Source organism: Chiloscyllium plagiosum, chromosome 40 (assembly GCF_004010195.1).
Source record: "Chiloscyllium plagiosum isolate BGI_BamShark_2017 chromosome 40, ASM401019v2, whole genome shotgun sequence".
Lineage (NCBI taxonomy): Eukaryota > Metazoa > Chordata > Chondrichthyes > Orectolobiformes > Hemiscylliidae > Chiloscyllium > Chiloscyllium plagiosum.
Window position 1 is genome coordinate 19,510,430 of NC_057749.1, and position 24,425 is coordinate 19,534,854.

Below are 24,425 nucleotides of genomic sequence, written 5' to 3' on the forward strand. Positions count from 1 at the left end.
TCATAGATCTACAACAGTATGATGGACTCAAGTGAAGCAATTAAAATTTGTGATGCCCAAGAGGAGCGAATCAGGTAAATGCAAATTTCCCAGAGGTTACGGGGGTGGAGAAGATTATGGAGATAGAGGGGGCTGAGACTATGGCGGTCTTGAAAGCAAGAATGTGAACTTGAAAATCAATACTGGGAGCCAATGTTGGTCAACAAATACATAATACCGCGAAAGTGAGGACTGCAGATGCTGGAGCTTAGAGTCAAGATTAGAGTGGTGCTGGAAAGCACAGCAGATCAGGCAGCATCCAAGAAGCAGGGGAAAAAAAAAAAATCAACATTTCGGGCAGGAGCCTTTCATCAGGAATACATAATAACCTCTGTCCTAGCTTCATTCAGGAGGTTGAGCATTTCTTTTTCGGCTCAGTAAGTAGTGCTGGACTCAGAGCTCAAGATACCTCAAACAACAGCACATCATGACTTTCACACCAACTGGTAGCACATTCCAGGATACAACTTACTCTTACTGTTGCTATACTGTCAGCTTACCTGTTGAGTTCAGTGTACATGGGGCTCTCTCAAGTTTACCTTCGGAGCATTTGGATGGGGTAGGTGGCAAGGCAGGTTGAGCTCTCTTCATTGGAAGTTTAGAAGAATGAGAGATAAATAATTGAAACAGAGGATCTTAAGAGTTCTTGACAGGGTCAGAGAAACCAGAGAAAAGAGCGTTAGTTTAAAAACGTGTCTCCCACTTAAGATAAATATAGAGAATTTAATTTTCTTCATGAATCTTTGAAACTCTCTTCCCCAGAGAAGGGCTGAAGCTTGTACCATTGAATACTTTTAAAGGCAGGAGTAAAGAGATTCTTGACTAACAAGGGAGTCCATCAGAAAGTCAGGTTGTGGCCACAATCAGATCAGCCATGTCGTAGAGAGGCCAAAAGCTTTGTTGGGTGGACGGTTGATCTACAATGCAGAGCAACAGTATGGATTCAAATTCCCACACTGGCTTACATGAAGCACACTAGGTGACGATGAAGGACTATCCTTTACAACCTTGTCCCATGCCTGAGGCACAGTGACTCTCAGGTTAAACCAATGCCTCTCTCTGAGGGAGGAGCCCCATCATCTGTTGGACTATGGTGACTTTGACTTTACCTTTCGGTCATTAAACTTGGCTAAAGAATATATAATTCCTGATGAAAGGCTTATGCCCGAAACAGCGATTCTCCAGCTCCTTGGATGCTGCCTGACCTGCTGTGCTTTTCCAGCACCATACTCTCAACTCGAAAGGATATATGGCAACACATAATACCTCAACATAAATGTAATGGTAACATTTAATAATTTAATTTTATAATACACACCCTAACTACAATAAGCATATTTGACAATGTCCTACATGATAATGGGATACTCTTAAAGCATAGACAAAGTGTCCATTTTGAGCAAGGGCTGCATAGTCTAAGCAGAGTTTGAAAGAGCACTTGAAGAAATCAGAATTATAAAACCTCTGACACCGATCCATATAGTCAATGGCCCCCACAGAAGGTGTGGAATCACACATTTAGATTAGATTAGATTACATTAGATTTAGATTACATTACAGTGTGGAAACAGGCCCTTCGGCCCAACAAGTCCACACCGACCCGCCGAAGCGCAACCCACCCATACCCCTACATTTACCCCTTACCTAACACTACAGGCAATTTAGCATGGCCAATTCACCTGACCTACACATCTTTGGACTGTGGGAGGAAACCGGAGCACCCGGAGGAAACCCACGCAGACACGGGGAGAACGTGCAAACTCCACACAGTCAGTTGCCTGAGGCGGGAATTGAACCCGGGTTTCAAGCGCTGTGAGGCAGCAGTGCTAACCACTGTGCCACCGTGCCACCCACGAAGCTGAACAACAGGAAGCTAATACAAGCAGGTTTGGCACATGGTGAAGGAGGAGTTTACCATGGAAACCAAGCATATAAATAAATGTTTGTTGAACTGGTGTAAAAATAAATGCCACTTTGGCAACTGACTAGGCCTGTTTTCAGGACATATGCTATATCTAAATAGATCAGGAAGCACAAAACTTGCAAGGAAAGCACAGTGAAAAATCATTTAAGTTAAGCGAAGAGGACATGGAGGGTTCTGCTGCCACAAATGAATTAGTGAGTTTATGAAATCCAGCAGCCAGATGTGAACACATGCGACGACACTATGGCTTTAAGAGATGTATCTTGTCCTGGGTTTTGTTTGGAGAGAGATTTTAGGTCAGAGATGACAAGATGGCTATTGAAAGGCCATAAAGTGAACAGCTTGTGAGGACTTGGGTTGTTTATCCTTTTTCAAAAAAAAAAGTAGGAATAATAGAATCAGCCTAAATGGGTCAGGCAAGCTCCCACAGAATGAGGATTTTTAGTTTTCAGCAATTGTTGCTGGGGTCTCAGCTGGGTTAGGAAGCTGCAGTACATCTCCCTCTCTTTGAGTTTTCTCTGAAGGTAGATTTGCATGTGCGATAGTCTATTTTACTGAATTTGCCTTTTCCAAGGGTGTGTTTATTGGATGTTACTATATTGAAACAATTAATGTTAAGTAGTCTATTATTCTGTTAAGTTTTCCAATAGAGTTACATTATTCCAATTTCTTCTGTCTTTTGTTTATTCTTACGCTATGATTAAAATACAAGTGTTATTTTCGCTTAATGTCAAATAGTTTGACCAACTGAACTGCATCTGGAATGTAACACCTTACACATGTTTAAAATAAGAAAAGTTAGCATCCAGAATATCTTCTGAATATATTTTGAGGGGGTTTGGCCTGGTCCATAACACACAGCAAATGCTCTCAGTACCGACTGTTAACAAGCTGCACAATTTCTAACTCAGGAGAGTGAGGCCACTTTATTGCTGGGGAAAATAACAATTATAGAGTTACAGATGAACAGCATGGAAACAGACCCTCAGTCCAACATGTCCACGCCAACCAGATATTCTAACCTAATCTAGTCCCATTTGTCAGCATTTGAGCCAAATCCCTCTAAATCCTTCCTATTCATTCACCAATCCAGATGCCTTTTAAATGTTGCCATTGCACCAGCCTCCATCACTTCCTCTGGCAGCTCATTCCATACACACACACCACCCTTTACGTGAAAAAGTTGCTCCTTATGTCCCTTTTAAATCTTTGCTCTCGCACCCTAAACGTAGGTCTTCTAGTTCTGGACTTCATAGAATCATAAAAGCCCTACAGTGTGGAAACAAGTCCACACCGACCCTCCGAAGAATAACCTACCCAGACCCACTCTCCTACTACCTAACTAATGCACCTAACCTACACATCCCTGAACACACTCTAGGCAACTTTAGCATGACCAATTCACCTAACCTGCACATTTCTGGATTGTGGGAGGAAACCGGCGTACCTGGGGGAAACCCACGCAAACACAGGGTGTGTCCGCAAACTCCACACAGATAGTTGCCTGCGGCTGGAATTGAACCTGGGTCCCTGGCACTGTGAAGCAGCAGTGCTAACCACTGAGCTGACTTCTTTAAGCAAACTAAATATTGACAAACTGGAAAACAAAAATAATATTAAATATAACAATCTAATCTCAACTTGCTAGTTTACTAGTTGTTACAGATGCATATGTAATTCAAACATTGTCTGCAGGTCAGCAAGAGAATGAATTCTAATAAGCAGGCCTTAGGATGCAAGATGAAAAACAAGACTCTGGTAAACAAAATTTGTCAACTGCCAGGATTATATCGTGTTGAGAATTTTCTTCTCTGGATGCAAGCTCTTTGCAAGTTCAATTTCAGTCACCCTGTCCTAATGTGCCTCAGAACAGAGACTTTCAATTCTTAAGCTGTACAGTGGACATCCCAAATGGCCTGACAGCAAATCTTTCAAATATCAAGTGAACAACTGTTTTTCTTTCAAATTAAAAGGAAATATCTCCCCAGCCTTAATGCTAAACTGGCCCAAGTTTTCTTTCTCCCAAGTGTTTCTACACCAAATCCAAAAGGTTCTCTGGCATTTGTATGTTAGGTGGCGAGGGGTGTAAAAACACAGAAATAGCACGATGCTGATTATATACCCTGCTCTCACAGGGTAGGACTAATTAACCAAACTGGTCTTCATTGGAACACACAGAAAATTGACAAGAGCACAGTGTTCCAATACTGCAGATTCAAAACTGCTGCAGAAATACTCTACAGATGCCAATGGTTTGTCATGATCAATGGCATTAAGTGTTACAACATTTCTGGAAGCATTCCAACTAAACTCAGACACTTGAGGCACATTCTACCGATGACAGGGAAATGACTGTTTTATCGGTGAATTGTGTTGATTGGAGCTAAAATGTCACCAACACTATTCAGCTTGGCACATCCAATGCTCCTTTCTTGTTTCTAGAATTGCTTCCTTGTGAAGCTGAAAGCTAATCACCAGTATAACTGCAGGAAAACAGCATCAGGTTCCCTCATATGTGAGGTCATGAGCATCTTTATTCTACACTTCTCCCAAAGGATTGTGAATCTGTGGAATTCCCTTCCCAGTGAATCAGATAAGACTCCCTTGTGAATGTTTTTAAGATGTGGAAGTGCTGGTGTTGGACTTGGGTGGTCAAAGTCAAAAATCACATGACACCGAGTTATAGTCCAACAGGTTGATTTGAAACCGCAAGCTTTTGGAGCCCCCACTCCTTCCTCAGGCAGCTAGACAGAGAGAATGCATCAGACAAAATTTATAGTAAAAGATCAAAGGGTCATACAACCAAAATAGCTTCAGGTTTTAGCAGAATAAAAGGTAAGAATCACAACACCAGGTTATAGTCAAACAGGTTCATGTGGAAGTACAAGCTTTCGGAGCACTGCTCCTTTGTCAGGTAGCTAGTGGTTAAAATGTGATGCTGGAAAAGCACAGCAGGAATGCAGCATCAAAGGAGAAGGATAATCGACGTTTCGGGCAAAAGTCCTTCTTCAGGAATGAGGAGGGTGTGCCAAGCAGGCTAAGATAAAAGGTAGGGAGGAGGGACTTGGGGGAGGGGCGTTGGGAATGCGATAGGTGGAAGGAAGTTAAGGTAACCTCCTTCCACCTATCGCATTCCCAACGCACCTCCCCCAAGTCCCTCCTCCCTACCTTTTATCTTAGCCTGCTTGGCACACCCTCCTCATTCCTGAAGAAGGGCTTATGCCCGAAACGTCGATTCTCCTTCTCCTTTGATGCTGCCTGACGTGCAACACATTTTTAAGCTCTGATCTCCAGCATCTGCAGTCCTCACTTTCTCCTAGGTAGCTAGTGGGGCAGGATCAAAGGATTTATAGCGGGGGGGGGGGGGGGGGGGCAGCGGTGCATGTGCATGTACACATTTGTACATTTGAATTTGCAAATACATTCTGTTTTAATCAATCAAAACTTGCACCTCCATTCAAACTGATTAAAGATTTAATAGCCATTTAGGTTTGTTCAATACATTTGCCTAAGTTGTATAACCCTTTGATCTTTCACTGTAAATTCTTTGTCAGATGTATTCTCTCTCACGAACTGCCTGAAGGAGAAGCAGGGACTCCGAAAGCTTGTGGTTTTGAATCAATCTGCTGGACTCTATCCTGGTGTTAAGGAATTTTATTTTTAAGGCAAAGATAGATAGATCTTTGAACCGTAAATAATTAAGGGTTATGGCAAGCTGGCAGTTAAGTGGATCGGAGTCCATGAAAATATCAGCCATGATCTTATTGAATATCGGAACAGGCTCGAGGGGCCAGATGGCCTACTCCTGCTCCTATTTGTTAAGTTCTTACACACACTTCGAACCTAACTTGTCACCACTTGTTCACATCCACATGCAACCCCGCAGTCTCTTGGGAAGCAAAAACCTGTCAGCAAAAAAAATTCAGGAGCGATGAAGGAGCAGTACAAATTAAATCTGGAATGAAGTCCTCCGCAACTTCCACAGATGATCGAAGTGAAAAAGCAGGGTCCATTATACATGCTGCATCTTCCCACATGCAGTTATTGGTCACCAGGGCAATGGACGTGGCTGCACAGGAATAATTCTTTAGCACCCCAGAACAGGAATAGCAGCTAAATGTGGAGAGACACATCCTTTACTCTACCCAATCAAGTAATCTCCAGTGCAACAAAACTGTACTGCACTATATTTTACCAAATAAATGTTATTTTCAAGGTGAGGTTTGAACTGAACGTCTAGACTGCTTAAACCAATGCAGCCAACTTCAAGGCTCAGTACAACCACAGGTCTGTGACAGCAGTGTGACTCAAGGAAGCAATCCCTTTGTGCCATTGCAGCATTTTAAAATCCTGTAACTTCCCAAGAGTCTGGCCTGCTCTGGACCTAATAGAAATAGGATTTGGACTAACCACCAGAGAGGAGAAACTTTACTTGTCAAACATCAGCATTGATTTGGACCAAATTTCTAGTGTCTAATGCAGGTCATCATCCTGTCCCAGGAACATTTCTCACAGAGAGGAACAGATTCAGTCAATGTCAGAGCAACACAGAGCAAACACAGAAGGAAGACTGCACAGCCTAAGGTGCTATATTCCAGATGAGACAATGAATCAAAGCTGTATCTGCCCCTCAGACATTTTCAAAGATCTCATTCAACTAACATCACTAAGAAACATTTTGGACATTATCACATTGCTGCTTGTGAGAGTTTTATGTGCACAAATTGGCTGAAGCAGTTGCCCACAATAACTCAAAGTATTTCACTACCTATGAGACTGGAGTCCAAAGACAAAAAGTCAAAAAATTTTTGTCTTGAATGCATCAGCGTCATAGATTCATACAGATATATAGCAGGGAAACTGAGCCTTCAGTCCAACTCATCCATGCTGACCAGATATCCCAACCTAATCTAGTCCCACCTGCCAGCATCCGGCCATATCCCTCAAAATCCTTCCTCTTCATATACCCATCCAGATGCCTTTTAAATGTTATAATTGTACCAGCCTCCACCACTTCCTCAGCAGCTCATTCCATACACATACCACCCTGAGTGAAAAAATTGCCCCTTAGATCTCTTTTATATCTTTCTCCTCTCAAACTAAACCTATGCCCTCTAGTTCTGGACTCCCCCACCCCAGGGAAAAGACTTTGCCTATTTACCCTATCCATGCCCCTCATAATTTTAGAAACCTCTAAGGTCACACCTCAGCCTCCGAAGCTCCAGGGAAAACAACCCTAGCCTCTCCCGATAGCACAAATCCTCCAACCCTGGCAACGTCCTTGTAAATCTTATCTGAATTCTTTCAAGTTTCACAACATCCTTGCGATAGGAAGGAGACCAGAATTGCACGCAATATTCCAACAGTGGCCGAACCAATATCCTGTACAGTCGCAACATGACCTCCCACCTCCTGTACTCAATACTCTGACCAATAAAGGAAAGCATACCAAACACCGCCTTCACTATCCTATCTACCTGTGACTCCACTTTCAAGGAGCTATGAACCTGCGCTCCAAGGTCTCTTTGTTCAGCAACACTCTCCAGGACCTTGCCATTAAGTGTATAAATCCTGCTAAGATTTGCTTTCCCAAAATGCAGCACCTCGCGTTTATCTAACTTAAACTCCACCTGCCACTTCTCAACCCATTGGTCCACCTGATCAAAATCCCGTTGTAATCTGAGGTAACCTTTTTCGCTGTCCACTACACCTCCAATTTTGGTGTCATCTGCAACCTTACGTTAAACTATACCTCCTATGTTCACATCCAAAACAGAAGTGAGAAAGATTTGTATTAAAAGAGAAGTCAATTTGTATAGCATGAGAAGTGGCTGCAATAGGGTTAAGATTAGCTGTTGATTGGTGGGGGCATCATTGGCATAAATCTGCAGAGAGACCAGTTAATTGTCAATCTTAGTTCTCAAAGTGTTTAAGTGGACCCCCTGGGCTATGCTGCACATCACGTCTTTTTGTGCAAATATTTGACATGGCAATTGATTACTCATATTTTCAAATCCAAGACATCTGAATGGAAATAATCTTCATTTTGTAACAATTTCATTTCCAATCTAATATGGGATGGGTCTTTGATTCGCTATAAATTCGACAAATCTTTGCAATTAGCGATGAGCTGCAGCTGCAGGGGGTGCACTCCACGCGGGGTCTCAGTGCCATAGCTCGGTGCTTACACCAGAAAAGATAAAGAGCAGATCGCGATTTCCACACTCTAAACACTTGTACGCGCCACTGCTGATTCCTCATTGCCTCCCTCCCACTCACTGCTGTGCTGCCTCGCTGTTCACAATCCCCGAGAGAGCAACGGAACAGGGTGGGGAATGGGAGAGGGGCAGTGAAGTGTCAGGAGCAGAGTGACCAAGGATGTAGCAAGCAAGGTAGCGAACGGACACAGTGTAGAATGGGGAGCGGGAAAGCTGTGAGCAGAGCGAGCGACAAGAGGTCCTTGTGTGTCAATGTACCGCGGATCTGCAGTAGGGTCGAGACAGCACCAGCTTCCAGCGACATCGGTGGTTCACACTTTCTCTGCTCATGAAAGGAGGTATTATTAAAAGAGCTGTCGCGATACCCAAACATGCGATCTCCCCTCCACACCAAGTTCATTGTAAAGATGCTGAATTGTTTAATCGCGGAGACGTTTGCGATGTTAAGGGGAGCAGACTCCCAAAAGCCCTAAGTCGGCATCAAACATCAGGCGCAAATGCTGAGTAAAGCTCCCCTTATACTTCGCCAATCCCCTTCTTGCGGCCTCTCGGAATGCTATGTCAGTGCCAAGTTCTTTGTGTAGTTGGTTTGAACAATGTGTATTAATACCAATCAATGAGTTTGGCCTGGGGTGGGACCCAAGAGGATTCTCAGAAAGCAAAGTCAACTTACTCAAAGATTCTGTGTAAACAACCCAGTGTAGGAGACAATCTTCAGACTCCCTAGATAGACTTTACTAACTACAGCAAACCAAACTTATGACAAAAATTACAAGAATGCATAAAACCACAACAATATTTGCAGCAAAATGCTGTTAGTGGAGGATAATTATAGAACAAATTTTACTTTTTCCAGCAAAATTGAGTGAGGAATGGTTAAATACAAAAAATTGTAACTTGAAACCAATCCTGATATATTTCAGTGGTGATCAACTCCCAAAACTTCTCCATTGTGGTTAAGATTAGCAGCTTCATTATCCACAGATAGTCATGCTAACTGAAGACAGATCAAACCGCTTTACCAATGGACCTTTCTGCTAGAGATGACTCCCACCTCATCAGTCTGAACTGTATGTGAAACTGGTGTGATAAACAGAGAAGACAAGAGCTCTGAGCAAGCACAATTAAATTAACTTGGTTAGAAATAAGCAAAAATGAAAGAATGATTTATTTTCCCTGGAGCATTGGAAGCGGAGGGGGCCTCCTTATAGAAGTTTAAAAATCATGAGAGGCATGGATAGGGTGACTAGCCAAGGTCTTTTCCCCAGGGTAGGGGAGCCCAAAACTAGAGAGCATAAGTTTAAGTTGAGAGGGGATAGATTCAAACAGGACCCAAGAGGCAATGTTTTCACGCAGTGAGTGCTGTGTGTACAGAATGAGCTGCCAGTGTAAGTGGAGGAGGCTGGCACAATTACAACATTTAAAAGGTGTCCAAGTAGGAAGGGTTTAGAGGGGCATGGGCAAAATGCTGGTCAATAGGCTTGATTAATTTGGGATACCTAGTTGGCATGTATGAGTTGGACCAAAGCGTCTGTTTTCACCCTGTACGAATCTATGATTCTAAGCAAGTGAAACTCAGGAAATCTGACACCCATCATCTGCCACAGATACTCTTTCAATTTCAATAGGTAACCTCAGAGTATCATTCTGATTCACATCTTTCAAAAATAATTACATTTGAGGGGTTTTGATAAATAAGAAGAAATTATTGCCAGTCAAGAGAACTGGCAACCACAAAAAACACAATCCTGGCAGTCTAAATGCAAAGTCTGAAAAGTTGGTAAAAGGAGGGTCAAGTATGACTTCAAAAGGAAACTGGATATATATACTTGAAACGAAACTTGGCAGACAAGAGGGTATGGGGCTAATCGGGTGACTTATACAGGAATGATCAACCAACGGCCTCCGTATTCACCGAAAGATTTTATGAACTGAGAACATAAAAACTAGCAGCAATACGTCTCACACTTGTCACATTACACTTTGTCTGCCCTTTGAACTTGCTCTGTCCATCAATAGGATTATAGCTCATCTCAGTCTCAATCTCAACTCCACTTTCCTGTCCACTCTCCATAACTCTTTAGCCCATTACTAATTAAAAATCTGTCTATCTCCTCCCTAAATTTACTTAATGTCCCAGCATCCACCATACTCTGTGGTAGTGAATTCCATGGGTTCATTACTCTGAGAGAAATAATTCCTCCTTAACTATTTTTAATCTGCTTTCCCTTATCCTTAAAATAATAACTTCTTGTTCTAGATTGTCCACAAGAGGAAAACTTCTATCAAAGTCTGCTTCATCAATCTCCTTTTGATTTCCTCTTATTCTTCTGAATTCTAATAATGGCCTAAATTGCTCAATTTCTCCTAAGGTAAACCTCAACTCTAGAATCTAGTGAATTCCTCTGAACTGCCTCCAATACAACTACATACCTCCAAAGGGGAATGAAACTGTATATAATACCCCAGGTGTGGTCTCAATACTACCTTGTACAATTGCAGTAACACTTCTCTATTCCTTTAGCAATAAATGCCAAAATTCTATTTTCCTTCCTTATTACCTACTACACCTGCATATTAGTTTTCTGCAACTCAAGCACAAGGACACCCAGATCTTTCTGCACCTATACCTTCTAAAATTTCTCTCCGTTTAAATAAGCTGCTTTACCGTTTGTCTGACCAATATGGATAGTCTCACACTTGTCACATTACACTTTGTCTGCCAAATTTTTGTCCACTCAACTAACCTACCCATATCCATTTGTAAATTTCTTATTTCTTTATTGCAATTGACTTTCCTATCTATTGGAGTGTCACCTGTAAATTTAGCTATAATATCTTCTATCCTTGCAGTCAGGGCCCAAGGACCAAACCCTGTGATGCCTCACTAGTTACAGCTTGCAAAATAGAAAATAAACCATTTATCCCAACTCTCTGATTTCTGTTGGTTAGCCAATTCTCTCGCCAAGATAATAAATTACCCTTAACCCCACATGGTCTTGCCTTAAGGGTGTTACATTATCATTTTTCCAAACTACAGGAACTTTACCACATCTAGGGAATTTTGGAATATTATAATCAATGTATCCACTCTCTCTGCTGCCACTTAATTTAAGACATCTTGGATGCAGGGCAACAGGCCTCGGGGACTTGCCCACCTTCATCCCAATAGTTTAATCAGTACTTTTTCCCTAATGATGATGATTGTTCTAAGTTCCTCTGTTTCTGCATTATCAGTTACTATTATGATGGTACTACTGTGGTCCACCATGAAAACCGGGGAAAAATATTGATTTCATGCACTCATCATTTCAGTGTTCCCCATTCTCATCTTAACGTTGGCAGCAACAAGTAAAAGTCACAGTCATACAGAAGGTTACAGCCCAAATAAACAGGAGAAGGCCACACAACCCCTTATAAGATTGTGACTAATCTTCAACCTCAACCTCCCTGTTCATTCCCCAAATCATTTGATTTAAAATTCCGATAATTTTACCCGTGAATGTATTGATTAACTGAGCAGCCACAGCCATGATGATTTACAGCCAGGATATTAAAAAAAAAAAATCGAGAAAATAGGTGCCTTTTGAGTCTGCCCCACCATTCAATATGATTGTGGTTGATCATGTATTTTCAGTAACCCACTCCCACTTTCTCTCCATAGCCATTGATCTCTTTAGTTGCAAGGGCCACATCTGGCTTCCTCTTGAATATATCTAACAAACTGGCCCCAACAGCTTCCTGTGGGAGAGAATTCTACAGGCTCACAACTCCAAGTGAAGAAATTCTTCACTCTGCCCTGAATGGCTTACCTGTTAGTGTTAGACTGGGATTCATGGTTCTGGATTTTCCCAACATCAGGAACATTCTTCTTGCATCCAGCCTGTCCAGTCCCATCGGGATTTTATATGTTTAAATGAGATCCCCTCCCATTAGTTTTCTAAATTCCAGCAAGTACAAGCCCAGTCGATCCAGTCTTTCTTCATTTGTCAGTCCCACCATCCCCAGAATCAGTCTGGTGAACCTATGCTGGACTCCCTCAACAACAGGAATGTCCTTCCTCAGACTAGGAGACCAAAACTGCATACAACACTCAAGGTGCGGCCTCACCAAGGCCGTGCATAACTACGGCAAAAGATCTCTACTCTTATGATCAATTCCTCTCTCTACGAAGGCCCGCATACCATTAGCTTTCCTCACTGCCTGCTGCACCTGCATGCCAACCTTCAGTGACTGTTCCACCACGACACCCAGGTGTCAGTGCACCTCACCTTTTCCTAAACTGTTGCTATTCAAATAATAACCTGCCTTCCTGTTTGCCACCAAAGTGGATAACATCACATTGATCCACACAATACTGCATTTGCCAAGTATATGCCCACTCAGCCAGCCTGTCTAAGTCACCCTGCAGCCTCTTAGCATCCTCCTCACAGCACATATGGTCACCAGCTTATTGTTATCCACAAATTGGGAGATATTGCATTTAATGTCTTTGTTCAAATCATTAATGTATATTGTGAACAGTTGGGTCCTCCACTTGTCACTGTCTGCTGCTCTGAAAAGGACCCATTTGCTCCAACTCTCAGCTTCCTATCTGCCAACTAGTTCTCTATCCACATTAATACATTACCTCTGATACCATGAATTTTAATTTGCCTTACTAACTTCTTGTGTGGGACCTTGTGTCAAAAGCCTTTTGAAAGTCCAAATACACAACATCCACTGCTGTATGCTTATCCTCTCTACTGGTCACATCAAAAACATTCCATGAACTGGAATCAGAAATAATGGTGACACTTCCAAGAACAGTCATCTTCCAAGAATCCTTAGATTCAGGAATGTTCCAGAGGATTGGGAAACTGGCAATATAAGACATCTTTATTCAAAAAGGGAGATTAAAAAAAAGGTAGCTATTTGCCAGTCAGTTTAATATCCGTCACTGGAAAAACGTTAGAGACTATTTTAAAGAGTGTAGCTACATGGCGTTTAAATAATCAAGCAGAGTCAGCATGACTTCATGAATGGGAAATCATGTCTGACAAACTTATGGCAATCTTTTTTTTGAGGTAGCAAGCAGGAGAACCAGTGGACGTAATATATTTGGATTTCCAAAAGGCACTTGACAAGATATCAAAATAAGGCCAATTAATAAGACATGAGCCCATAATATCAGTGGTAATATATTACCATGAGGAGAGAATTGGCTAACTTTTAGATAGTTGGGATAAAAAGGGGATTCTCAGGATGGCAACACACAACTAATGAAGTACCAGCAGGATCAATGCTGGGCCACAATTATTTACAATTCATAATGACTTGGATTAGGAAAGTGAACATAATCATTACCAAGTTGACAGATAGTGAAAATAGATGGGAAGTCAATTGGCAAGGACAACACAAAGAATCTTGAGGGATATAAACAGATTAAGTGAGTTGGTAAAAACTTTGCAGATGGAAATCTCATGTGGCAAAATGTGAAGTGTTGCAGTTTGGTTGGAAGAACAAAAGAGCTGACTATTATTTAAATGGAGAAATAGTGCAGAAAACTGCAACAGAACAATCTGGGGTCTGCATAAGAAATTCACAAAAAACGTAGTGTGTAAGTTCAGCAGTTAATAGCAAAGGCAAATGGAATGTTGGCCTCTATTTCAAGGAAATGGGAGTATAAAAATACAGTAGTCTTGCTAAAACTATACAAAGCACGAGTCAGATCACACCTGGAATACTATGAATAGTTTAGGTCCTTTTATCTGGAGGAAGATATACTTGCAGAGGTGATGGTGCAGAGTAGTTGCACTAGGTTGATCCTGGGTGTGAAGGGGCTGTCCTTTAAGGAGAGGTTTAGTAAATTAGGAACACACAATTCTAGAGAAATTCAACAGGTTTGTATTCTGTGGAGAGAGAAAAACGTTAACATTTCAAGTTCAGTTCTGAAGAAGCGTCATTACAGTCAGGAAACACTGCTTCTGGCTTTCTCTCCGTAGGTGCTACCAGATCTGTTGAGCTTCTCCAGAATTCTCTGTTTGCAGTTTTGATTTCCCTACCAGAGGATGGATGTTGTGGAGGGCGTGCAACAAAGGTTTACCATTATGGGATGGCAGGACTGATGGATGAAGGAAGACTGAATCCACTAGGTAGGGGTCTGTGTCTGTGCGTGATAGAAATCTATAAACTTCTAACAGGAATACACAATGAAACATCTTCAACTGGGAAGTCCAGTACCAGGGCTCACTGTTTAAGGATACAGGGTAAGCCATTTATGACTGACATAAAGAGAAATATCCTCACCCAGGCTGTGGAATTCTGTGCCACTGAAAGCAGTTGAGTCCAAAACATTGAATATTTTCAAGGAACTAAACATAGATTGTACGGCTAAACTACTCAAAGGGTATGAGGAGAAAGCAGAAACAGGGTACAGAGTTGGATAATCAAACAGGATCCTAGTGAATGGCAAGGCAGACTCAAAGGGCCAAATGGCGTACCTCTACTCCTAGGTTTTATGCTCCTACACTTTATGATCGTAGAATCTCTACAGCAAGAAAGCAGGCTTTTCAGCCTGAATCCATACTGACCATCCAAAGAGAATCCTATCCAGACCTCCACCCTATCCCTATAACTTTTCATTTCCTATGGCCAATCCAGCTGACCTGCACATCTTTGGACTGTAGGAGGAAACTGAAGCACCAGAGGAAACCCACAAACATGGGGAGAATGTGTAAACTCCGTACAGTCACCTGAGGTGGAACCGTACCCGGGTTTTCGGTGCTGTGAGGCAGCACCACTAACCACTGAGCCACCATGCTAGGAGAAACACAATACTGAATGGACACAAATAAATGATATTAGAGACCAACTGTAATCTTCATGTGATGAGCAGTCAGAGGTGGAAAATAATTGAACAAAGCTATACAGATATAAATCAGTACCTAATTTAAATTCATACCATAAGTCAATATTCTTGTGTAATAGTTTGCTTTTATTGAGAGAAATAGTTAAACTAATGGCAAATGAGGCAGAAATTTAGCTGCTTGAAGCTTAGGTTTAAGAGCTTGAGGATTTTTGAGACATGCCCATGGCAATGAAAATAGTACTGATGTTTAACAAATTTACATGGGTGCATTCTATTTTAAGTGCAAATAGGTTAAAGCAAAAAAGTGACATCAAGAAATAATGTTCACAGATCAGATATCCTTGCATATTACATACAGCTAAATATTTTAGCTGAAAATGTGTTGCTGGAAAAGCGCAGCAGGTCAGGCAGCATCCAGGGAACAGGAGAATCGACGTTTCGGGCATAAGCCCTTCCTGAAGAAGCCCTCCCCAATTTCAGCAAGGCATTTGATAGGGTTCCCCATGGTAGGCTCATTCATAAAGTCAGAAAGTATGGGATACAGGGAGATTTGGCTATCTGAATCCAGAATTGGCTGGCTGACAGAAGGCAGAGAGTGGCTGCAGATGGAAAGTATTCTGCCTGGAGGTCAGTGTTGAGTGGGATCCCGCAGGGCTCTGTACTTGGGCCCCTGCTCCTTGTAGTTTTTATAAATGACTTGGATGAGGAGGTTGAGGGGTGGGTTAGTAAATTTGCAGATGACACAAAGGTTGGAGGTGTCGTCGATAGTATAGAGGGCTACTGCAGCACGACATAGACAGAATGCAGAGCTGAGCTGAGAAATGGCAGATGGAGTTCAACCTGGATGAATGCGAAGTGATGCATTTTGGAAGTTGAACTTGAATGCTGAATATTGGATTAAAGACAGGATTCTTGGCAATGTGGAGGAACAGAAGGATCTGGGTGTGCAAAAACATAGATCCCTCAAAGTTGCCATCCAAGTGGATAGGGTTGTTAAGAAAGCATACGGCGTTTTGGCTTTCATCAACAGGGGGATAGAGTTTAAGAGCTGTGAGGTTTTGCTGCAGCTCTACTAGTCCCTGGTGAGGCCACACTTGGAATACTGTGTCCAGTTCTGGTCGCCGTGCTATAGGAAAGATACAGAGGCTTTGGAGAGTGTGCAAAGAAGGTTTACCAGGATGCTGCCTGGACTAAAGGACTTGTCTTACAAAGAGAGGTTGAATAGGCTCGGACTTTTCTCTCTGGAGAGGAGGAGGAAGAGAGGAGACCTGATAGAGGTGTACAAAATAATGAGATGAATAGATAGAGTCACTAGCCAGAGACTTTTCCCCAGGGCAGGATTGACTGGTACGAGAAGTCATAGTTTGAAGATATTAGGAGGAAGGTATAAAGGTCAGAGGTAGGGTTTTTACACAGAGTTGTGAATGCATGGAATGCGTTGCCAGTGGTGGTGGTGGAAGCAGAGTCATTGCGGACATTAAAACGACTGCTGGACATGCATATGGATAGCAGTGAGTTGAGGGGTGCGTAGGTTGTTACTATATTTTACATTAGGATTAAATCTCAGCACAACATCGTGGGCCAAAGGGCCTGTTCTGTGCTGTACTTTTCTATGTTCTCTATGTTCTATCACAGTTCAACCAGTTCATCACAGAACTACAAATAACCTCATGATGTGACACAATAAAACTATCAGAAAATGCAGTCCACTTCCAATAATTGAAAGACGTACAAGAATTCTAATTAAACAAATGCATTGTTATGCACTTTTTTTTTGAAGTAATACTGTATTTATAAATAGCTGCAGAAACAGTGGGCACAAGAAAAGAACTACAGGTCAGGATGATTCATTCATTTAGAGCAAAACAGGTAAGACAGCTCAAAGACATTGAAATAAAGAACTGCAGATGCTGGAAATCTGAAGCAAAAGCAGAAATTGTTTTGAGAAACTCAGCAGGTCTGGCAGCACCTGTGGAGAGAAAGTGGAGTTAATGTTTCAGATCCAGAACTGAAGAAGGTTCATGAGACCAGAAATGTTGACTTGGCTTTTTCTCCACAGATGCTGCCACACCTGCTGAGTTTCTCCAGGAATTTCTCATTTAGGTTCAAAGACAATGAACATTTGATCTGTTGAGGTGGTAAATTCTGGGTGGATTGACCAAAGTTAGGGAGAAAATTGCCTTCCAACTCATTTTATAACACACTTCAGCTCAATCTTGATGCCAAATGAATGACTGTCACATTTCCCTGTCCATGTCACCCATGCTACACCGGCTCTCAGTCATGTTTTGGTTTTAGAATTCTCGTTCTGGTTTCCAAGTTCCTCCATGGCCTTCCTCCCAATTCTAATCTCATCCAATCACATCCACATCCCTCTGACATACAGCAAGTTGTCGCAGAATGCTGTAGTTGCATTTTTGAAAAGCACAACCCCATATAATTTAAAGTTTCCTATTAAACCAAACTGAAGAATTGCAGGCAGATTCTATAGAACCTTTCACGGCAGAGCAAACAAAAGTGCAGTACCATTTCCTGTAAGCAGAGGTACTTTGTTTCACTGCTAAATTACTGCATTCGTAAAGAAATAAACTTTAAAAATGGAAGAGGAATTTACTCTTTCGACTTGCATCCTGCTAACGGACTCTCTTGTTCCCACCAACCCACTTGCTGAACTTCCATCTTTCCTGCTTGCCACTTCCATCTCCCAAACTCTCTTGATAAGAAGGCAAAGAGGGGCAAAAGACAGGAAAAGCAGTTTCAATTTGCAGAAGATGCGATGCAAGCTGCAGACGCTATGAGCAAGAGGGATAGTGGCTTTAGTGAGTAGGAGAGGTCACAAGCTGGAAGGTTAGTGAGGGAGGGGCCATCAGAAAGTGGGAGAGGCCAATGGGTTGGCAAGAGGGTAGGTCAGGGAACAGAAGAGGCTCCAAACCAGCAGGTCAGCAGATGAAGGAAATGAGGAAATTGAAGAGGCGCAGCACTATGTCAGACACAGCACCACATTAGATTCCTGATGCCAAATGGAAGTGAATTATATTGAAGCAAACCAACTTAACACAGGATCTGGTGTGCTGTACCTCTCTGACTAAGTTATGGATCGCCAACTAACAGCAAAACAAAACAGCACCATGTGTAGTACTGTGTCGTTCTTTATTTTGTAATGCACCCATGACACACCCTGGGATATTTCATTCTATTGAAGGCACTATGTAAGTTGTACAATTTATCATCTCCCCAGGTACAAAGGACTGACAGCCATAAGATTTTCTTGGTAGTCTTTGCTTTTCAAATTCAAACTGGATAATTCTGCAAATATTCAATATAGTTGCAGTTAATTTGCATCACCATCTTCCATTAATCTTCACAAAGTATTGAATAAAACAGCAAAAGGTCACTGAATCACTGATTTTTTTTTGTGATAAAAGGAGTTAGAAATCTGAACAATCCCTACCTTCAGGTGGGTTAGGAAAATGTGAATTTTTTTGCTATGCTCTGAAACATTTTCAGAGACAATGGGTTTAAGTAGAACTGGCAAACCCCTGCTTGTCTCATCCAAAGTAAGGCCACATGCAGTCTGTGAGGCAGCAATCATTTCACAGCATAACCACAGCCAATCTTTGCACTCAGCACACGTCTCCTGCCATACATACGCAACACACCAACACCAGTGCCTCAGTTTTTTTCTAATTAGAATCATAGAAATTGATCTGTATCAGCTACAAAGAAACGCACGTCTAGTTTATTCAGATCTCGAAGTAATGAATGTTCCCAAATCAAAGGCAAGGCAGCTTTTTAAAACACACTTCCACATTCAGCTTGAGGAGCCCCTGCACCACCAAATGGTTTGAAGCAGTTGCCAAGGCAACCAAGTAACCACTCAGCAGTCAATAATTAGGCTGATTCTGAGAAATGTGGCTCTCATCACATCCAACCCTGCTCTCAGCCAATCACACAATCCTGACAATTCTAAATACTGGATGGGGAAACCTTGTACAAGATCAATCTATCCTCATCAAGATTTCTGTGTCGCCATTGTTTTACCAGACCATATGTGTGAGAGAGAGAGACACAGACAGAGACACAGACAGAGACACAGACAGAGACACAGACAGAGACACAGACAGAGACAGAGAGACAGACAGAAATGACTGGTGGTGATTTAACCTGAGGGCCACCATACCTTCTCAACCTCTCCCCTGACCCAAGCTGAGTCCTTCATGGTAATCTCAGCTAGTGATCAGAACTGAACCCACGCTATTGGCATCACAGTGCTTCGCAGACCAACCGTCCAGGCAACTGAGCTAAACCATCAAGGTTAGTCACTGTAACATGCACAAAATGCGATAAGTTTATATGACCAAGGTTGGGTGAACTAGTCTGGAGGAAAAAACAAGTCACATAATAACCTAAAGTGCTTGGCATTAACACAAACCAACTGCAAATATGATTCAGCCTCAAGCTAGTGAAAGTCATTGCAGATGAACAGCCTTGTCCATGGTTGCACATAGTAATGTAAACATAAAGTCGCCATAATCCTACCAGGCCATGGGGCTGCTCTCCCATTAGAGAAGTGGTTTAATGAGAGGGTCACCAAGCCTCAGGTGAGACAAGAGGTTGAGAAGGACTGTCCTTCATGGTAACTTTAGCCAGTGTGGAAATTGAACCCATGCTGTTGGTGTTATTTTGCATCACAGATAATCCATTCCACGAAGTGAGCTAACCCTACCTGTGGACCAAGAGGCCCAGGTTCAAGTCCCAGTTGCCCCAGATGAATGTCATCACATGTCCAAACAGATGGATTAAAATAACTAGAACTCTATCCTTCTAATTGAACTGGATGACCAAGTAAAAGAATACCTACAGATCATATCCAGTCAGAGAAATCTTGTTTTACTCCATGGGGAAAAAATTGTCTTCCTTCCAAACACAAAAATCTCAATACCTATAAAGTTAAGCTTAAATTTGAACAACTGAGTGAATGTCTCCTGTAAGCATGCAAGGAATGCCATTCCTCACTCCAAATTACTTTTCGACTTTGAACACTGCTGTTTATGTCACGACACCAGCTGTATAGTACTGGATGACTGTCTCCTGACTGCTATGGTATGCAACTATATTACAGACATGACAACATGCAAGATCACTTCCCATCCTCAGCACTGACACTACACGCAATTTCAGCAGCGGCAAGTGGGAAAACAAATATATAGATTTAGTATAAGAGGCCAATCTGCACTCAGTGGGTTAACAGGTCAGTCTGAGGACATCTGAAGGTTAAGAACAAAAGGAATTATGTCACAATGGTGAAGGATCAGACAAGCAGAGTTTTAGAAGCACTTTAAATAGTTTAGTTCTTACTGGGCAGAAAGCTGAAAGATAAATGGAAGATACTGGGACTTCTGCTTATGGAAATACACTGCATTTTTGATTTGTAGCTGCCAAATTTGAAACATTTTTAATAAATCACATGGGCTTCAGTGACAGGCACTTGGGCTCCTATCGACAGAGGTGTCCCAGCAACATCTGTAATCCCAGCTACCACCATCTTACTGAGTCCAAAAACAGTGAAACCTTACTCTCAGCCACTTCTCTAAAGGATCCTGAAAGGAAGAGTTGGCTCACCGTGGATGAGTCAAGTTTGAGGTTGAGCTGCAGATCACAACTGACTCACCCTAGTCACAAGGTCATGGATTCAGAGACTCGACCACGATTTAGGCTGACACACACTTGTATAGTGCTGATGGAATGCTACACTGTAGGCAGCCCCATCTATTGGATGGAAATTATTAAACTTAGGCCCTAATTGCCAACTTGGATCGGCAAAATATTCCAGAATCCTCGCTTGAAGAACAGGGAAGTTCTCCCCTGCAACAGACCAATATTTATCCTTCAACCACCATCTACACAGACAGACGACCTTATAATTATCTCAATTATCACAATGCTGTTTGCAGGACCTTGCAGCCCACAAATTATCTGATACAATTTCCCACATCACAACTGTGACTACTTTGTTGGTTGTGAAATACTTGTAAAAAGCATTTCTCTGAATCTGGGGTTCCTGCAGCGCACAGATTGACAGGGTGGAAGGAATTCAGTGCTGAATGTGTAGCAAACAGACACTTGCACCCCAAATCAGGAATGGTGCTATAAATTTGAGTTCGAAGTTTTTGTATTTCCTGTGAAACAGGCAATACTAGAGGGCGCTCGGCATTTTCAGAAACAATTCCGAAACTAATAAGTCTCCACAATCATCTGGCAAGAGGAAGACTCGCTTCATTTTCAAGTTGTACACAGTGCAGTGTTGTCAAAGACTGGAACCTCGCCCTCAGCTTGAGCAATGCCAGCACATGAACTATTTCCATCCATCAGATCTGAATAAGGCCAAAACCTTAGGAATGAAACAAGATGACATGTTTACTTTGATAGATGGCAGCACCTGAAACCAATCCATTAATGGAGCATGGCACTACACCCATAGATTCCTGATCTTGGCCCCATTACCACGAATGACAGAGGGAGGTGCTCAGAGGAAGAGATAAGAATAGGTGCATCCACACAACCAATATCCCCCAGGCGACTCGTAGTGGCTAATTCCAATTAGAGGTTGGCTGTGGTGCAAATCATATGCCCCCTTAATCCACAAGCTGGGGAGTGAGGGAAGGGCCAGTAGGCAGAAGATGATGTGTACTGCTCGAGTCCACATAGTTCACAAGACATGTTAAAAATTGATGCATTTTCCCCCCAAAAGCCCCCAACCAGAGATGGCTTTTATTTAGAAACAGTTGACCAAAGGACTTGTCTCCACCTAAATGAAGGTCCTTCAGCCTATTGTATGTGTTAGAGGTACATCCTGCCTAAGAAAGAGGCCCCAGCTGCCAATGATGGAACATATCTTGCTCAATCCTCCCGCCTTATACACAGAAAACAAAATAATTTAGCCCAATCAATCCATCAGTGTTTTCATTCAACATGAGCAAATAGGTGATTGCCATTTGGCCTGTTCTGTCTGTGCTGGCCCTTTGACAGCGCTCACATATGCTTCCACTTCTGTTTCACTATAGCCATGTATCATACTGATCTGCCCAATCCTATCACTGAAACTGGACGATAAAATATCCTCAACTTCAACTGTTTCTAAATTAACAGGACCAAATGAACTTATTTATTGAGCTTAATAAATTTTTCATCCAAAACCTAGCTGCCTGCAACCCAATCTTGCACCAGGTCCCATTCAGGCCTCTGCTCCAAGTAACAGTAGCTCACAATCCAGCAACAATTGGATCATAAAGTTCTCATCCTTGTGAACCAAGTCTCACAAAGCCTCACCCCTCCCATCTCTAATCTCTTCCATGCTAACAATCCTCACAGAATGCTACATTCCTCCAATTCTAGACTTTTGGTGCGTTGATGATTTCCTTTGACCCTTTCACTGGTGACTGACACTCTGAAAATCCCTCCACAAATTAATCTGCCTCCGACTCTCCTCCTCTAAAAATTCTCCTTGAAACTACTTCAGTCAATTGTCCTAAAATCCCATTACACAGGCGCCAACTTTTGTTACTCAGCGAAGCGCATTTTACCACCTTAAAGCCAAAGTTATTACACACAAAATGATTACTGCCCTTGGAGTTCAAAAAAGACAGTGGATGCACAGACTCAAAACAACAAATATCAACAAGTGGTTATGCAGTCCCAGCTTGGGGACACAGTCAGAGACAGTCAGGATACTGGAAATTGTTGCATAACAGACAGAGGCTGTTCGTTAACACTCTACATGGACAGAGACGTTGACATCAATACTTTTAAAAAATTACCAAAGCTTTAAGTGTCAGGGCTCCCCAGCACGTTTCCTCTCGCTCATCAATCAGGCTTGACACCACACCACTTCAAAGTTTCCGAATATCTGTGTGGCACTTGCATGGCTGATCTTCACCAGACTCTACCTTGCCAGACAGTAACAGACTCAGAATATGACACTCTTCCTTTCTAATTATCTGCCCTACCAGTAAAGTTGCAGACAGAATATCAAGTGTCAAATAGTAATACAGAAACTTGAGAAAATGAAACTCAGCTAGAAATGAAAAGGACTACGGGATATCCATTATGAAGGATTTTTAATCATGCAAAATGGAAAAGCAATTATGGGTACTGAGTTAATGTTAGGGGACTATTCAACAAGGCGAAGCAAAGAACTAATTGTTTTTGAACAGATTATGAAACTCCTACAGCCATTGCGAAAGGAGAAAAATCTACAATAGTTTACGAAAGGATACTGAACCGACATTTGGAAACAGGAAAATCTTCAAAGTCAAGATGAAATGGCAGCACTACAAGTGTTAGGATGCAGCCCCTTCAAAAGGTGACTGATCAAACAGACACCTCTCCTCTGCTGTAATATTCTATTATTCCATGATAGTTCTTCATAAATTAGTAATGTGAAAATTTACTGCATTGCCTAATATCTCAGTTCAGATTAAATTCTCATCATGTAATCAATCTTTGAGGATTCAGAACTAATGTATATTTATTTTAGACCTATTTATAGCTAAGCAGGTAAAATTGCAACTATTTGCGGCTTCCAGGAGCAACCTATTCAACTCACGCAATGGTCAGATTAAGCTTTTTTAAAAACCTCATCAATTTTTGGGAAAAATTCATAACATCACCATATTACACGGGTGTTGTCTCAAACTCTCACTTTAAAATGTCCCACACCTCTGACATGAGATTACTTAATAGCTTTTGTTTCATCGTATTTTCAGTTCAAAAGTTGATTACATCCCATTATTTCTTGCAAATTCCAGCCCCGAACCAAGCAAATGCCACTGACATGCTTAGGAAGGTTCACAATATTTCAGTGGGACCAAGTTACAAGGGAAGAAGGGTACTGATTCTACAAGAGGTAAATGGCACAGCACTGCCAGAAGCAGTCATGAAGTCAGGTAATGAATGCAACAGACTAAGATTAAACGAAGTCAAAATTGAACTTCAAAACAAGTCATGGAAATATGTAAAATCGAAACCTCGAAACAATCACTGAATATCCAGTTTGAGCTTATAGTCAGAAAAAATGCAGCAATAAATATTTGAGATCATACCCCCACATTATACAGATAACGGAGGGCAAATTCCCATAACAAAATAAAGAAAATCTTATATCAGATTACAGAAACAACGCAAAGTTGCACACTGCAGGTTCTTTCTGATTATTAACTTTGTTAGATGAATCAATCACTGGGCTAAAAGGACAGAGCACACTGCCCAGCCCTACAAAACTCTCATTAGCACAATGGGAGGGTCCAATAGAGATGTCTGTTAGAGAGAAGGCAAAAATATCCAGTACATAGGGGTGAGAGACAATCTAGAAAAGGCACAAATCTTCTTAGTGGAT

The 24,425-nt window shown here is 41.9% G+C and overlaps 1 protein-coding gene across 2 annotated transcripts in view; it reads right to left on the reverse strand.

Annotated features, from left to right (window-relative positions):
* The window catches only part of LOC122542596 (sorting nexin-27-like), a 126,694-nt gene that overhangs the window by 101,115 nt on the left and 1,154 nt on the right, over window positions 1-24,425 (reverse strand). The window lies entirely within an intron of this gene.